This window comes from Macrotis lagotis, chromosome X (assembly GCF_037893015.1).
Source record: "Macrotis lagotis isolate mMagLag1 chromosome X, bilby.v1.9.chrom.fasta, whole genome shotgun sequence".
Lineage (NCBI taxonomy): Eukaryota > Metazoa > Chordata > Mammalia > Peramelemorphia > Peramelidae > Macrotis > Macrotis lagotis.
The window spans coordinates 633,587,630-633,602,019 of record NC_133666.1 but is presented as its reverse complement, the minus strand read 5'-3'; the positions used below and the strand labels follow the sequence as shown (position 1 = coordinate 633,602,019).

The following is a 14,390-nucleotide window of genomic DNA, read 5'->3' as shown; positions in this document are numbered from 1 at the left end:
GACAAGAATAATCCTTCTTGCATATAGCAGCTTTTCAGACACTTGAACACAGCTGTCATATTTCCCCTGTCCTTTCTTGTCAAGGCTAAACCTTCTGAATTTCTTCAATTGATACCCTTATGACAAGCATTTAAGACTCTTCATCATCTTGATTGTCTTCCTCTGGACACTTGCCAGCTTACTAATGTTCTTTTTAAACTGTGTTCCTTGGAATTGAATTCACTGCTCCCAGAAGAGGTCTGAGGAGGGTAGAGGACAGTGGGATTATCACCTCTCTATTCCTGGAGGTTCTGGGCTTCTTAATGTACCCCAGGAGTGAAGTAGCTATTTTTCAGTTGCCACAACATTCAGCTAACCCATACTGAACTTGCAGTCCACTGAAACGTCTACCTCTTTTTTTAGACAAACCTTTCTACATCTTTTACTTGTAAAGTTGATTTCCTTGTTGTACCCCAATAATGACAGATATTAGGCAAGTATATCTAATAAGATTAAATTCAATAGCCACATACTTGGACACAACAAATCAGTGTCATAAATTTAAGATAGGGAAGCATGGGTAGATGGCAGTTGTTCTGGAAAGGATCTGGGGTTTTAGTCAACTGCAAACTCCATATGAGTCAGCAGGGTTATGTGGTAGCCAAAACGATTAATGCAATTTACATTTAGGAAGGGCAAAGTTTCAAGGAAAAGTGAGGTGATAATCCCACTACACTCTCCTCTTGACAGACCTAATCTTGATTATTGGGTGCCATTCTTGACCTTACAATTTAAGAAAGACATTGATTCATAACTAGGGTGGTGAAAGTTCTAGAGTCCATGATAAATGGGAATCTGTGAAAGGGACTGGGCATGGTTAGCCTGGAGAAAAGGCTATTGAGAGAAACCAGAGGGAGCTAACCCCACGTATTTTAGATTATTAATTAGCAAAAGTATTATTAAATTAAATAGTAGATCGTTAATTAAATTATTAAGTATTTTGTCATATCTACTGTGCAAAGGTAATTCTTCTTTGCAAAGAAAACAGAAGGATCTAGTTGATCTTTTTTCTTGATTGTCAGTCAGTATTTATCCAAGAAAAGGTACTATCTTTTCTTTTGTAGGGGTAGACTTGAAATAAAGGTAGACTGGTTTCATTGAGCCAAATTTCATTTCCTTTTTTTATGAGATCACTAAACTGGTGGATAACGATAATGCTTAAACTTGTTCTGTTTGACCCCAGAGGATAGAGCAATGAATTAGAAGTTGGAAAGGGGCATGTTTTAGGCTCTATGATGTGAAAAATTCCCTAATAATTATTGTTCAGTTCTTTCAGGAACATCCACCCCTTTGTGATCCCATATAGGATGTTTTTGGGTTTTTTTGGTAAAGATACTCAAGTGGTTTGCTATTTCCTTCTTCAGATCATTTTATAGATGAAGAAACTGAGGCATACAGGATCATACAATTAGTAAGAATATGAGGTTGAACTTAAACTTAGGTCTTTCTGATTCTAAATCCAGTGCTCTATTCACCTTACCATCTAGCTGCCCTTTCCATTAGAGTTGTACAAAAGTGAAATATCTTGCTTTGAGAGATGGAGGGTTCCTTCCCCCTTGGAAGTCTTGAAAAAGGCTGAATATGTTATAGTGGAATTCTTTCAAGTGCAGGTTGGATCAGATGGTTACTGAGGTTCTTTTTAGTTCTGTAATTCTGTAATTACATATTTATATATTGAGTTTTCTCTTATTAGATTCAACTTCACTGCTCCAGTCTGTTAAGATCTTTTGGAATCCTTACTGTAATCAGTGTGCTAGCACTCCCAGTTTTGTGGCATCTGTAGATTTGATGAGCACACTACTTATGTTTTTAACTAAGTCACTGATAACAATGTTCAACAGAACAGACAAGTCTCTGGCATCCTCCACTGGATGTAAATGAATTGTATGACTGCCTAGTCCCCATTTTCCATATTATTCCCAAGAGTGGTATAAGATATTTTAACAAAAACTTTGCTAAATTCTATGTTCAAAGAAATCCATAGAATTATCCTTATCCAACAGTTTAGTAATCTTATCAAAAAAGGAAATGAGATTTTTGTCTCAATGAAGCCAGGCTCTTTATAGTTACTTCTTACTTTTCTAAATGTCAACTAGATCTTTAAGGAACCATTCCAGAATTCTCTCAGGAATCTCTATCACAGTGACTGACCTTTAATTTAATTAATCTTTTATCTTCCCTTTTTTTAAAAAATTGGAACATTGGTTCTTCTCTGACTTGGTTGTACCTCTTTTATGACTTTTCAGATGTCATTGAAAAGGATTCATCAATTATATCTGCCAATCATTTTAGCAGCTGACGATGGTGATTTGAACTCATCATGGATAACCAGGTGGTCTGTTAAGATCTCTCCACTTGGGTAAGTCATATTACTTAGTCTGTCAGTCATTTTTTTCTGCTGTTTACTACACAAAGGTCTTTCCTCTTTGCAAAGAAAACAAACAGAAGAATCCAGTTGATCTTTTTTCTTGATTGTCAATTAGTACCTATGTAAGCAAAGGTACTATCTTATCTTTTGTAAGGGTAGACTTGAAACCACTCTATCCAGATGTAGTCTTTTTAAAAAATGTTTTTGGTTTATTTATTTTATATTATTACAATAATCTTGTTATAAGAGTAAACATACCCCCCCCCCCCAAGAAGATGAGAATCCTCAAGAATAGTGAGAAAGAGAAAAAAATGTACTTCAGTCTATGTTCAGATTCCAATGACTCTGTCTCTGGGATGAGTTGCCTTCTTTATCATAAGTCTTCCAAAGAAGTTGCTTCATTATTTTTCCCACAGTTACTGTATTTCCCTCCACTCTATTCCTTCCCACTCTCATTTATTTTATTCTCTCTCTCCTGTCACCCTGTCCCTGTTCAAAAGTGTATTGTATATGAGTACCCTCTCCCACAAGCTTCCCTCTCTTCTATCACCTATATTCCCTTCCCTCCCCCCACCCCATTCCCCCTTATCCCATCCCTTTCTTCTCATTTTACTCTGGGGTAAAATATTTTTATACCCTATTAAGTGTGTATGTTATTTCTTCTCTGAGCCATTTCTGATGAGAATGAAGGCTCACTCATTCCCCCCCTCACATTCCCCCATTCCACTTCATTGGAAAAGCTTTTTCTTGACTCTTATGTGAAATATCTTAGCCCCTTCCTCCTCTCCTTTCCTCCCAGTACTTCCCTTTATCACTCATTGACTCCATCTTTTTTACTATATTATACCATTATATTCTGCTCCTTCCTATGCCCTGTCTATATATGCTCCTTCTAACAGCTCTTATAAATGAGAAAGTTCATATGAGTTATCAATATCTTCTTTCCATGCAGGAATACAAACAGTTCAACATCAAGTTCCTCATAGTTAGTCCTTCTCATCTACCCCCTTTATGGTTTACCTGAGTCCTGTACTGGGAGACCAAACTTTCTGTTCAGCTCTGGTTGTTACAATAGGAAAGTTGGAAAGTTCCCTGTTTCACTGTAAGTCCATCTTTTCCTCTGAAAAAGGATGTTCAGTTTTGCTGGGTAGTTGATTCTCAGTAGTAAACCAAGATTTTTTGCCTTTTGGAAAATCATATTCCAAGTCCTATGAGCCCTTAATATAGATGCTGCCAGATCCTGTGTAATACTGACTATTCTCTTTGCTTTGGGAGTTTTGGAATTTGACTATAATATTCCTGGAAATTTTTCTTTTGGGGTCTCTTTCAGGAGATGATCAGTGAATTCCCTCAATTTCTATTTTACCCTCTGCTTCTAGGATCTCAGGGCAATTTTGCTGTATTTTTTTTAGGTTTTTGCAAGGTAATGGGGTTAAGTGGCTTGCTCAAGTCCACATAGATAGGTAATTATTAAGTATCTGAGGCTGGATCCTAACTCAAGTACTTCTGACTCCAGGGCTGGTGCTCTATGCACTACACCACCTAGCTGCCCCTGTATTATTTCTTGAAAAATGAAGTCTAGGCTCTTTTCTGGTCATGACTTTCAGGCAGCCCAGTAATTTTTAAATTATCTTTCTTGGATTTATTTTTGAGGTAGGTTGTTTTTCCAATGAGATATTTCATATTTTCTTCTAATTTTTTTTGGAATAGTTTTATTTCTTCCTGATTTCTTGCAAAGTCATCAGCTTCCTTTAGTTCCATTCTGCATTTGAAGGAATCACTTTCTTCAGAGAGCTTTTTAATCTCCTTTTCCAGCTGGCCAATTCTGCCTTTTAAGGCATTCTTCTCCTCATTTCCCTTCTGTGTTGCTTTTTCCATTTGGCCTAAACTGGTTTTTAACATATTATTTTCTTCAGTATTTTTTTGTACTTTTTTTTCATCAAGCTGCTGATTTAGTTTCCATGATTTATCTGCATTACTCTCATTTCTCCTCCCAATTTTTCCTCTACCTCCCTTAATTGATTTTCAAAGTTTTTTTTGAGCTCATCTATAGCTTAAGCCCATTTTCCATTTCTCTTGGAGGTTTTGGATACAAAAGATTTGATTTTGTTGTATTCTGAGTCTTCCATGGGACCAAAGTAATTTTCTATGGTCAGATTTTTCTTTTGTTTGTTCATTTCCTCAGTCTATGACTGATTTACTGCACTTCCAAGGCTTTGGGTGTTTTTGGGACATCCTACTAGGGCTTTAATTTCTCCAAGGTCTTTTTTTTTTCTTTTTAGGTTTTTGCAAGGCAAATGGGGTTAAGTGGCTTGCCCAGGGCCACACAGCTAGGAAATTACTAAGTGTCTGAGACCGGATTTGAACCCAGGTACTCCTGACTCCAGGGCCAGTTCTCCAAGGTCTTATGAGAGCCTCTGACTGCTTTCTTGCCTGTGCTTTGATGTGTGAATGACCACAGGTGCTCCCCTCTGCCCTGGAGCTATGAGGAGAGTCCCTGCTCAGCTATGGTGATATGGAAGCCCAAACTGCATCCTGGATCTGAGTGTGGGCAAACCCCAGGGAGAGCAGAGAGCTCTCTGCAGTCCCCCTGAAACCCCTTACCATTTGTGGGCTGTGCTCTGGAGGTGTAGGCTGGCCTTCTCAATTCCTGCTGCAGGTTCTCACTGCAGAGCTGCTCTGATGCTGGGGCTTGCTCTGCACTCACTCTTGTGTGGCAGAGTTCTCTCACCACCCATTCAAGCTGTTTCCTGTGATCTGGAAACCACCCCCTCTGCCACAAACCAGGTGCCCCCAGGGATTTAGGCACCCAGCTGGCTGTATTGCAGCTGTGGCTTTTTCCAACTCCCTGTCCCAGTGAAACAGACTTTTCCTGAGGAATTTCTAAGTTGTCTTGGACTGGGAAATTGTATCACTCAGTCTTTTTGTGGGTTCTGGCCCTTTAAATTTTGGTTAGAGTCATAATTTGATGGCTTTTGGAGTTTTGAGGGGAACAATTTTCTGGGAATTCTTGCCTTCACGCTGCCATCTTGACTCCCCCCCCCATATAGGCTTAACTGATTGAGAACCAATATCAATCCAGCAATATTAGATTTTAGATTAAGTGTGAAAAGTCTTTGAAAGCTATTTGTGGAAATAAAATGACTCCAGAAGGAAGCCTTTTCCAACTGTTGAGAGATTCCTTTAAACCCTGTGGAACCTGTATAAAGACAAGGAGTTATAGGATTTCTTTTTCTTTTAAATAAACTTATTATTCATTTATCAATTATATATGTAAAATTATGCAAAATGTATTTCCATATTATTCATATTGTAAAAAAAGAAAAATAAAAAAATGTGAAAAAATTATACTTCAATCTGCATTTAGAGTTCACCAGTTCTCTCTTTGGAGATGGGTAGAATTTTTTGTGGAATTGTCTTAGTTGATTATATTGTTCAGATATATTGTTCATTTGATTATATTGTATATTATACTGTTGATTATATTTTCACAGTTTTTGCAGCAATGTTGCTGTTACTATGTACAATATTCTTCTATTTCTGCTCATTTCACTTTGCATCAGATTATTTGAGCCTTCCCAGGTTTTTCTGAGACCATCCTGCTCATCATTTCTTACAGCACAATCATATTCCATCACAACCGTACACTAGTTTGTTCAGCCATTCCCCAGTTGATGAACATCCCCCTCAATTTCCAGTTCTTTGTAACCACAAAAAGGGTTATCCAGGATTTCAAGTTCTAGGGACTGCAAATCAAGAGTTAAAGAGGGATGGCTAGGTGGCTCAGTGGATAGAGCACCGGCCCTAGGGTCAGGAGTACCTGAGTTCAAATCTGAGCTCAGACACTTAATAATTACCTAGCTGTGTGGCCTTGGGCAAGCCACTTAACCCCAGTTGCCTTGCAAAAACCTAATTAAAAAAAAGAGTTGAGGAAAGTGGAGCCTAATCTCCATGTGACAGAATGAATTTGGCCTTCTAACTAGGTCTCACCTCTTTGGCTGTAGGAGGACCTGAAAACTTCAAAGGGTCTGGTGTCCTCAAAGCATCCTTGATGACATTGTTTGCATTGGTAACAAATAACACACTGAAAATATTTTAAGACTCTGTGCCCCATGAGTGGGAGATCATCCAGGAGCTAGGAGTTCCCTTTTGCCAGAGGTGCTCTCTAAGCCTGGGCCAATTTCCTTTGCATCCATATGTACATATAGGAGAACATGTCATAGACTTCTGGGGGGATATATATTTTTTTTTATCAACTGCCATTAAAGTAGATGACTCTAGTAAATATTCCTTTCTAAAAGGTACCTAGGGCTGGCTGACTAAACTGATTCAAGTGATAATCCTGAGGGGAAGCACACAGGTAGGGGTTCAAGGAGACAGTATTAGAATATTACCACTGTCTCCTCAGGGTGACCCTGCAATCTTTAATTTCTTTTATTATTATTATTATTATTATTTTTTCCAAGACAACGGGATTGAATGAATTGCCCAGGGTCGTACAGCTAATAAGTATAAAACATCTGGGGCCAGATTTGAGCTCAGGTCTTCCTGAGTTCAGGGCCCCCACCCCACAAACTTCAGAGAGATGTATAGCTTTACTCTGGAACATAAGACCCAAGAGTGGGAGTTGAGATAAGGATTCTCCAAACGTATTTAGACTAACCTTTGTTTTTCATTTTCCTCTCATTATTGCTTAAAACAATAGCAAATCCCTTTTCTTTATTATCCTTAGCTTTCCTCACCAGCTTTATTTATTTCTTATCTATTATCTGTATCTATTTCTTTCTTTCTTGTAGGATCACAAATTGAACTTGGGCTCCTGGGTAGTGAAATAGATAGAGTACTTGGCCTGGAGTCTGGAAGACTCATTTTTCTGAGTTCAAATCTGGCTTCAATTTACTGTGTGACCCTGGGTGAGTCATTTAATTCTGTTTGCCTCAGTTCCTCCAGTAAAATTAACTGAGAAATGGCAGATCACTCCAGTAGCTTTGCCAAGGAAACTCTAAATGGGGTCATGAAGAGTCAGACATAACTGAAAAACAATAACATGTACTTCTATTCATGTTCCATTATCTGATCATATTTCTATCTTCTATACATTGCTAGTTCTATCCAACTTGGGGAAAAGAGCATTGATCAGAGAATCAGAGAACCTTAGTTCTAAAACTGACTCTGCTTCCAAATAACTTTCTGACATTGGGGAAGTCCCAATCTCCCTAAGATTCAGTTTGCACTTCTATGATATGCACATGATGCCTCCTGTGCTGATACTACAGAAAGTTAGAGTTAAGGTAAAATGAGATATTTGCTGTTGAAAACATCAGTGCCAGGGAGCCAATATGGGGGAGAAGCAGAAAAACATGTAGAGATCTCCCCTCTCCTACGAACTCCTCCAAACAGATCTAGAAAACAAACCAGATGAAATATTGTTTGGAAAATATAAGAAAAAAAATCACAATAGTTTTTTTCCAGGTCTACAGAAGGTTCAACAGAGAGAACCAAAGACACTGGAAATGGTTTTGGCCAGGAATATCCTGTGAGGAACATTCCAGTCCAGGCAGAGAATTGTGCACCATTGCAAGAGGAGTTCACAGATTGAGCAGAGAGAGGCCTGAACTTGTATAGGGAACAGTAAGAGGGCCAATCTACAACTCTGCTGCTCACTACTCAGTTTTGGATCCCTTCTCTAGGAAAGCTGAGGAGGGGACCTGGGTCTAGCAGTGGCATTCCGGGCTAAAAAGAAGTCATGGACCCTGTGCTATGTACCAAAAAAGATGCAAGTTCAAAAGCAAATAGCAGGGGCGGCTAGGTGGCATAGTGGATAAAGCACCACCCTGGAGTCAGGAGTACCTGGGTTCAAATCCATTCTCAGACACTTAATAATTACCTAGCTGCGTGACCTTGGGCAAGCCACTTAACCCCGTTCGCCTTGCAAAAAACCTAAAAACAAAACAAAAGCAAATAGCAACCATGGGATTCAGATCTTAGGAATGAGCTGAACTAAGGTTGCACAAAAATGTTTATAGTGGTTCTTTTTACAATTGACAAAGAACTGGAAATTGAGGATGTCCATCCACTGGGGAATGATTGAACAAGTTATGGTACATAAATGTGATGGAATGCTGTTGTTCTATAAGACATGATGAAGGGGATGTTTTGAAGACATCTGGAAGATCTGTATGAACTGATACATAGTAAAGTGAGTAGAATCAGAAAAAAACAACTTATACAATGACAGCAATATTTTAAAGACAAACAACTTTGAAAGACTTAGAAATTCTGATCAACATAATGATCATGACAATTCCAGAAGATTCATGATGAAGGTAGGATAAAGAACTACAGAATGAGGACTTTTTTTTTATTTGGTAAGTGCAGAAATTTGTTTTGTTTTGCTTGTAACAGGGATTTTTGTTTTTGTTATTCATATGGGAGTAGGAGGGAGATAAAGAGGATTTTTACTGATAGAAAAAAATTTAATTAAAAAAAGTAATCCAAGTTACTTGTTTAGTTCTTTGTGTATCCACAAAGGTGTCTTTTGGCAGATCCCATTTTTTCCAAATTGGAAATATTTCCCTTTGTGCCTCTAGACTTGCATTCTTGCATATTTCACATTCCTCCTGGACTGACCTCCTTAGAACCATTTTAGTGTGTGGGATTCTATCTTTCCTGAATTTTTTCAAACTTGCTATGATTGTGTTTCCTTTCAATTATAAATCATAGGAAGGAATAGTCTGTCCCCCAGCAGAATTCCAGACTTGGAAGGGACCTTAGAATATAGAACACAGAACATTAGAGCTGGAGGAGGGGGCAGGTTGGTGGCATAGTGGATAGAGCACCAGCCCTGGATTCAGAAGGACCTGGGTTCAAATGTGGCCTTAGACACTTAATAATTGCCTAGCTGTGTGATCTTGGGCAAGCCACTTAACCCCATTGCCTCAAATAAATAAAATTAAAAAGGTCAGAGCATTAAAACAGACTATTGGAGTTATCAGGTAGAGCTTGGATGCAAACTACATGTTGGTGAGAGCATCTCTCTTCACATAGGCGCTGGACTGAATGAATCTGGAGACTCTTTCCTTTCTGACGCTCATTCTCAAACATAAAGCAGAATGTCACAGCTTTAAGAATATTTAGAAATCATCTGGTTACCTCCATTTGTTTTGTATATAGGGAAATTGGGATCAGAGAATTTTCCCCCCCAGGGCTAAAGTTTTTATCATCTCTCCTTTTCCATTATGGTCAAGGACAGCTAGGTGATGCAGTAGATAGAGCACCAGCCCTTCAATACAGAGGACCTGGGTTCAAATCCACCCTCAGACATTTGACACTTACTAGCTGTGTGACCCTGAGCAAGTCACTTAACCCTGATTGCCTTGCATCCAGGGTTATCTCCAGTCATCTTGATTCATATTTGGTCTTCTTTGAGAACAAAGGACGAACATCATCATCCATCATGGCCCTATATCTGTAGTTCTGTCTCTAGAGAGGTAACAAAGGGTTGTATAAAAAATACTGGTCTTGGAGTGAGGAGGCCTTTGAATTATGAATCTTAGAATACTCAACTAGCTGTGGGATCACAGGCAAGTTATTTAAATTCTCCAAACTTCAGTTTCATTATGTGTAAAATGAGATAACAGTAACATTAGTATTTATTTCATGTGGTTGGTATGATGATTAGAGATAAGGTGTGTCAAAGGCTTTGTCAAAATAGGACCTTAGGTCTAGAATAGGAAGGGACCTTGGAGACTCTCTGTTTCAATCTTCTCTTTTTCCAAATGAAAAATTGAGACCAAGAGAGGTTAAACAACAGGTGATACAGGGAGAGAGAGAGTATCAGAGATGGGATTTGGAAGGTCTTCCAACTCCTGATACAGTGCCCTTTCCTCCCTTACCACACTGCATCCCAAAATATTAATGGTTTATATAAAGGTTTCCAAAGGCTTTATGAACACCATCTCATTTTGTCCTGACAGCAATCAGGGAAGAAATAAATACAATTATTATTCTCACTTTACTGATGAGGAAACTGAGGCATTCAGAGATTAAGTGACTTGCCCAGGGTCTTAGAGGTAGTAATGTTTGAGGCTAAACTTAAACTTGGGTCTTCCTGACTGAAGTACAACTCTTAACTCCTCTCAGCTACCTAAAGCACTTTATAAATGTCATTCCTCTGAGTTGTTGAGAAAATCACATAGGATCATAGATTTTGGGCTGAAAGGAAATTTAGAGGTCATCTGGTCCAATCTCTGTCTCTCTGTCTCTCTATCTCTTCTCTCTGTCTCTCTGTCTCTCTGTCTCTCTCTCTCTCTCTCTCTCACACACACACACACACACACACACACACACACACACACCCATGAGGTCCAGTTTGGAAACTGAGAGACCTGGGGTCTGATTTTGGTTCTGGCTCTGGATCTCATTCACTATGTGACCTAGAGGAAATCTTTACCCTCACCCCTGAATTTCAGCTTCATGTATGGAAAATTATGGAATTAGAAGGAGAGTATTCTGATGCAGAATGACTTCTCTCCATTAGCAGTCTTTAGGCAAAGTATGAATGATCATTTTTAGTCATTTTTCCCCAATTGTCATGCACTTATGTTTTTCTCCCTGCCACTCTCCCCTCACCGCTGGAAAAAAAAATACCTTGCATCATATAGACTTAGTTAAGCAAAACAAATTTCCACATTGGTCATATCCAAAAATTCATTTTTCATTATATTTATGAGTCTATCACCTTCTCTTGGGGCGAGCAGTGTTTTTCATTGTCATTCTTCTGGAATAATTCCTGATCATTGCAGGATTTTTATTTTCAGAATTATTTTTTTACAATGCTGATGTTAGAGTATAAATTATTATTCTGGCTCTGTTTGCATTGATCTGCTTCTGTTTATACAATTTTTTCCATGTTTCTTTGAAACTCTCTTCTTATCTTATAGTACAAAAATATTCTATCATATTAATATACCATAATTTGTCCAGTCATCTCCCAATTCAGGTTCCATTTCACCCCCTTAGTTTATAGTTCTTTGTGACTTCAAAAAGATTTGCCATAAATACTTTTGAACCTATATAGGACCTTTTCTTCTTTTGGGGGGATCTTTTTGGATACAGGCTTAGTAGTGGGTACAGCTGGGTCAAAGGGAATGCACAATTTAGTGACTTTGAGGGCATAATTCTATATTGCTTTCTAGAAAAGCTGGACTAATTCCTAGCTCTACCAAGAGTGCACCAATATTCTGAAGCCCCTCTATTTGTCATTTTCCATTTTTTGTTAACTTTGTAAACTTTGTCAAATAAAATAAAACATCAGAATTCTTTTAATTTCCATTTCTCTCAAATGATTTGAAGTGTTATTTTTTTTAATATGACAATAGATAGCTTGAATTCCTGTCCTGGAGAACTGCCTCTTCATATCAACTGACCATTTATCAAATGGAAACTATTCTTATAAAATTGAATTAGTTTCTTATATACCTTGGAAATAAGATGTTTATCAGAGAAACTTGCTGTAATTTTTTTTCTTCCCAGTTAACTGTTTCTACTCTAATCTTAGCTACACTGGATTTGTTTGTCCAAAAGTGCTTAAATTTCAAATAATTAAAATTGTTCATTTTATCTTCCATGATCATCTCTATACCTTGTTTATTAAATCTCCCCCTATCCCTACCTCTGAAAAGATAACTTCTTGTCTGATCCTCTAATTTTTAATAGTGATCTTCTATATTTAAGTCATGTATCCATTGAAAGTTTATTTTGGTATATAATGTGAAGTGTTGTTCAAAACTTAATTTCTATCAGACTCCTGTCCAGTTTTCCTAGCAGTTTTTATCAAAGATAGTCTTTCTCTAGTAGCTGAAGTCTGGTTGGGTTTGTTGAACACTAAGCTACAAGGTTCATTTTTTTTTTCTGTGTGCTGGGTATCTAATCTTCTGTATGTTGTATACCTGATCTGTTCCACTGATTGAGCTTTTTATTTTTAACTAGTTCCAAATTGTTTTGATAAATACTTCCTGTGGTATATTATGAGATTTCTGTTGAGATTCTTGACCTTTCATTGTTTGAGATGAATTTCATTATAATTTTTCCTAGCTCTGGAAAACAATTCTTGGATAGTTTGAATGGTATAGCATTGAATAAATAAAACAACTGAATTAGAATTATAATTTTAATATATTGGCTGCCCCATGGGCAATGAATATTTCTCCATATATTTGTCTTTTAGTTCTGTAAACAATGTTTTGTAGTTGTAGTCAAGTAGTTCTTTTGTGTATCTTGGTGGTAAGACCCCTAAATAATTCATGTTTTCTGTAATTATTTCAAATGAAAATTCTCTTTCTATCTCTTCCTGCTGTATTTTATTGGTATTATACAAAAATGTTGATTATTTGTATAAATTTATTTACTACATTTTGTCACCTTTTTGAAGATATTAGTTCCCTTAACTTATTTAGTTGATTCTCTAGGATTCTTACCATGAAATTTCACCTGTAAAGTGATATTTGTTTATTCATTGACTGTACTTGCTTCCTTAATCTCTATTTCATATTTCATTGCTATAGATTGCATTTTTAGCACTATGTTAAATAGAAGTGTTGAAAATGAACATTTTTGCTTCATTCCTGATCTTATTGAAAAGTACTCTAATTTAATCTTCTATTATATATTTTGCACTTGGTTTTAGATTTATACCACTTAGCATATTAAGAAAGACTTATTTCTATGTATTTTGATGCTTTTTTTCCTGGAAAACTTTTTTATTGTGGGTGAAGAAGCAGGGTTTAGATGATTCCAATCTTGTTGGCAAGATCTAAAGCATCATAGTCTGGAGCAAGCTGGACGTAGGCCTTCTTCTCTCCATCAGGCCGGATCAGTGTGTTGACCTTCGTCACATCAGTGTCATACAGCTTCTTTACTGCCTGCTTGATTTGGTGCTTATTGGCTTTGACATCCACAATGAAGACTAGGGTGTTGTTATCCTCAATCTTTTTCATAGCAGACTCAGTGGTCAAGGGGAACTTAATGATGGCATAGTGATCAAGCTTGTTTCTCCAAGGGGCACTTTTCTGAGGGTATTTGGGCTGCCATTGAAGTCTTAGTGTCTCAGGTCTCCAGAAGGTGGGGGAGATTCAGATCTTCTTTTTGTGGCTATGGACATCCCTCAACACTGCCTTCTTGGCCTTCAAGGCCTTGGACTTGGCTTCTGTCTTGGGGGGGACAACTGCTTCCTTCTTCACCTTCGGCGCCATTTTGGGGGAAAGGGTCCTTGATGGGTTTTTTTTTTAAATTTATTTATTTATTTTGAATCTTTACAATTTTCCCCCTACTCTTGCTTCCCTCTCCCCACCCCCACGGAAGACAGTCTGTTAGTCTTTACATTGTTTCTATGATATACATTGATCTAAGTTGAATATGATGAGAGAAATCATATCCTTAAGGAAAAAAAGTATAAAAGATAACAAAATTATATAATAAGATAATTTTTTTTTTAATTAAAGGCATTAGTCTTTGGTCTTTGATTAAACTCCACAATTCTTTCTCTGGATACAGATGGTATTCTCCATCACAGATATCCCAAAATTGTGCCTGATTGTTGCGCTGATGGAATAAGCAAGTCCATTAAGGTTCATCATCACCCCCTTGTTGCTCTTATGGCGTACAATGTTCTTCTGGTTCTGCTCATCTCATTCAGCATCAATTCATGCAAATCCTTCCAGGTTATCCTGAATTCCCATCTCTCCTGGTTTCTAATAGAACAATAGTGTTCCATAACGTATATATACCACAATTTGTTCAGCCATTCCTCAGTTGATGGATATTCACTCAGTTTCCAATTCTTTGCCACCACAAAGCTGCTATTATTCTGATGTTTTTTAAAGCAAAAATAGGTGTGATATTTTGTCAGAAGCTTTTTCTGTATTTATTGATATAATTATATAATATATGTTCATGTTATTAAAATACTCAATTATATTCATAT

The 14,390-nt window shown here is 37.4% G+C and overlaps 1 protein-coding gene and 1 pseudogene across 2 annotated transcripts in view; one reads left to right on the top strand and one right to left on the bottom strand.

The window, feature by feature from the left end:
- HDGFL2 (HDGF like 2) overlaps positions 1 to 2,398 on the top strand; it is a 68,624-nt gene extending 66,226 nt beyond the window's left edge. For both annotated transcript variants that reach the window (XR_012471985.1, XR_012471984.1), the window contains exon 20: positions 2,286 to 2,398. The gene's annotated coding sequence lies outside the window, so the exon portion shown is untranslated. The remainder of the gene's footprint in view (positions 1 to 2,285) is intronic.
- Positions 2,399 to 12,218: 9,820 nt separating this feature from the next.
- On the bottom strand, positions 12,219 to 13,873 carry LOC141497298 (large ribosomal subunit protein uL23-like; annotated as a pseudogene).
- Between the last annotated feature and the right edge of the window lie 517 nt (positions 13,874 to 14,390).